We start from the raw sequence: 3,964 nt of genomic DNA, 5'->3' as shown, positions 1-3,964 counted from the left end.
AAGAGGATATAGATTCCAACAACATAATAGACCAAAAACCAATTATAATGGCAGACGAGACCAGACCACAACACCATAGAATAAGATTGGTCTGATGATCGCTGTGTATAACCATCTGACCATCTTGGGGGACATACCCCATTTCAGGCCTACCGCCTTGCGGCAGGTATAGAGTGCTATTGCCGCTTTCTTAGTCCTATCAGCGGTGTTCAGCTTCCAGTCCAGTTTCCTGTCTAGTGTGATGCATAGGTACTTCGCACTATCACTAAGAACTAGTGTTTCTCCTAGGAGCTTTGGAAGTCTTAGGTTAGGTATTTTGTACTTCCTGACTCCCAGCCCGTTCCTTTGCGCCCAGGCCGACAGAACTTCGAGCTTCGCATTAGGTCGCATAGCGTCTGTGGGAATTTCCCTACGAAGGCAATAGCAACATCGTCCGCGTCCGCAATGATCTTACAGCCGCCACCCTCTAAAAAAACTAAATCTTCAAAGATTTATCACAGCCTTGAATTTGGTGAATTTAGCAAAAGGCACATTTGAACATATAGCGGTTTAAGTAATCAAATCAAAAATTGTATGATCAACCCTATATAAAGTCCAAAATAAAACCACTATAAATGGAATAATTAAAAAACTCAAAGCAAAAATGTCAAAAACACTTCAAAAAGGTAAAACAGCTGAAAAGTTCACAACTGAAATCGAAAACTTGCGGAAGCTTCTTGAAGCATCGTATATCGATGAGGGGTTGCCTGCCGAACATGCTGATAAATTCAGCACAAAAGAGGCAATCAACACAATGACTAAAAATTGTGAACATGGATGCCTTAAAACAGTACTAGAAGCAGACAATTTTTCAACAATGAACGAAGCCATCGCTAAGTACATACAATGTAGTACCGATATGACAGGCAATCCAAGTACAATCCTATATAACCGAAGAGGACAACCCTACCACAATAACAACTTCAGAGGAAATTACCGCGGAAGAGGTTACGGAAGTGGTTATTATAACAATAATTACCACCAAAACAACGGTTATAACCAAAATAATGGGTATAACCCAAACTATAATAACCACACCAATAATTATAGAGGTCGTGGAAATTCTAGAGGTAACAACCGTGGGGGAAATAATGGCTACAATAACAGTAACACTGGTGGAAATACCAATTCCCAAGTTCGAACTGTTGAATCCCAGCCGGAAAACTAAAGACTTCCCTTAAGAAAAAGCCACAAAACTTACAACTGTACAAAATAAACCTCAGCCTCAATATTTATGTAACCATTAAAAATTACGTTACAAAAACATCCCTAACTCTGTTAATAGATACAGGCTCAGACATTAGCATTTTATTAATAAATTTAGATCAATATAATGAAGTAGATTCAACAAAAACCATAACAATGTCTGGTATAGGAGAAGGTACGATTCAATCTCAAGGTTTAACTTTTGTAGAAATTCAAACAGGAAAATTCATAATTCCATTTCATTTTCATTTAGTAAACAATGACTTCCCAATACCATGTGATGGCATATTGGGAATGGATTTCATAAAAAGGTTCAATTGTCAACTAGATTTTTAAATAGATCAAGATTGGTTAATAGCAAGACCATAAGATTTCAATCAAGACATAAATATTCCAATTACGCATTCAAATAATAATAACTTATTTACCCCAGCACGATCCGAAGTCGTGAGACAAATTAATATAATAACCACCCATAAAGAAGTCCTTATTAAAAATCAGTGTATAGATGAAGGCATCATTATAGCCAGCACTATAACTGATTCAAGCAAAACATTTGTCCGAATATTAAATACGACCGATAAAAATAAAATTATAAACATTTCCAAAATAAAGTACGAACCATTGGAAAATTATCAAATTGTCCAAAGCAACGAAACTAAAACCAGAAAAGAAGATGTCCTTTCATAATAAACGAAAAATTTTCCTACAATGTATAAAAGAACCCTCACCAAACTATGTACCAAATTTACAGATATATTCGGATTAGAAACCGAACCAATTTCAGCAAATAATTTCTATAAACAGAAGCTGAGATTAAAAGATTTTACACCAGTCTACATTAAAAACTATCGAACACCACATAGCTAAAAAGAGGAAATAAACAAACAATTAGAAAAGCTAATAAAAGATGATATAGTAGAACCATCAGTATCAGAATACAACAGCCCATTGCTGTTAGTACCCAAAAAGTCACTTCCTGGCTCAGAACAAAAACGTTGGAGACTAGCTGATAAATTCCCACTACCAAGAATCGAAGATATCTTAGATCAACTTGGTAGAGCAACATTTTTTTCCTGTCTAGATTTAATATCTGGAATTCACCAAATTACCCTAGAAAAGGAATCAAGAGATATTACCTCTTTCTCTACAAGCACTAGGTCATTCAGACTTAAAAGACTACCTTATGGAGTAAAAATAGCACCAAATTTATTCCAAAGAATGATGACATTAGCATTTTAGATTAGATTAGAACCATCCCAAGCTTTCCTTTATATGGACGACTTAGTAGTTATAGGTTGTTCAGAAAATCATATGATAAAAAATCTAACTAATGTATTCAATCTATGTAGAAAACACAACCTTAAGTTACACCCTGAAAAATGCTCTTTCTTTATGCACGAAGTAACATTTTTGGGACACAAATGCACAAACAAAGGAATTTTACCCGATGATATAAAATTTAACGTAATAAAAAATTATCCTGTTCCGTCCTATGTAGATGAATCTAGAAGATTCATAGCCTTTTGCAATTACTACAGACGTTTCATACCAAATTTCTCGTATTATTCAAGACACCTTACCCATTTGTGCAAGAAAAACATAAAATTCAACTGGACTACTGAGTGTCAAGAAGCTTTTGAGTATCTTAAAAACGCATTAGTCCAACCCACACTATTAAAATACCCGGATTTTAATAAAGAATTTTGTATAACAACAGATGCTAGTAAGCATGCATGTATACATTGGGCAGTTAACTATTTTAGACCATATATACATGTATACATGTATATGGAAAATATTTCACTATCAAAACAGACCACAAACCATTAACATATCTATTTTCAATGAGAAACACAACTTCCAAGTTAACAAGAATGAGGTTAGACTTGGAAGAATATCAATTTACCGCAGTATACCTTAAGGGAAAAAACAATTATGTGGCAGATGCCTTATCAAGAATAAGCATCGATGAACTAAAAGAAATGAATAGGCAAATACTAAAAGTCACTACTAGATCCCAAAGTAAACAGAAAAATAACTGCGCAGTTTCAACATCTAGTTCGGATTTGCAAAAGCAACCGACAGCTTCTAAGCCCTAGATATTTGACGTCATTCATAACGAAGATGTTAAAAAAGTAGTGACCTTGCATTTAACAATATCAAAGTGTTCTCTCAAGAAGGGAAAACAGATATATGCAAGAATAAACGTTGATGATCTATATACCAATGGAATATTCAATTTAGATCAATTTTTCCAAAGGCTTGAAAAAATATCCGGTATAAATAAGATTAGACAACTTAAAATGGCACCGAGTGAAAAAATCTTTGAACTCGTTTCAACAGATAAATTTAAAGATAAGGGCAATGAAATATAATTAAATTTAAGAGAAGCGCTACACCAGCCGGTGACCATAATAGAAAATAAAAAAGAAAAGGAAGCTATTCTGTTTACATTACATGACGATCCTTTACAAGGCGGACACACAGGCATAACAAAAACGCTAGCAAAAGTAAAAAGACATTGCTATTGGAAAAACATGACGTGACGTTGCAAACCACGTAAAGAAATGTCTGAAATGCCAAAAATCAAAAACCACAATCCATACAAAAACGCCTTTGACAATAACAGAAACCCCATTAAAAGCGTTTGATATAGTATTAGTGGACACGATCGGTCCATTACCTAAATCAGACGAAGGTAACGAATATGCAGTCA

The sequence above is a fragment of the Drosophila ananassae genome (assembly GCF_017639315.1).
Source record: "Drosophila ananassae strain 14024-0371.13 chromosome Y unlocalized genomic scaffold, ASM1763931v2 tig00000141, whole genome shotgun sequence".
Classification (NCBI taxonomy): Eukaryota; Metazoa; Arthropoda; class Insecta; order Diptera; family Drosophilidae; genus Drosophila; species Drosophila ananassae.
Note: the sequence above shows the minus strand (reverse complement) of the source record.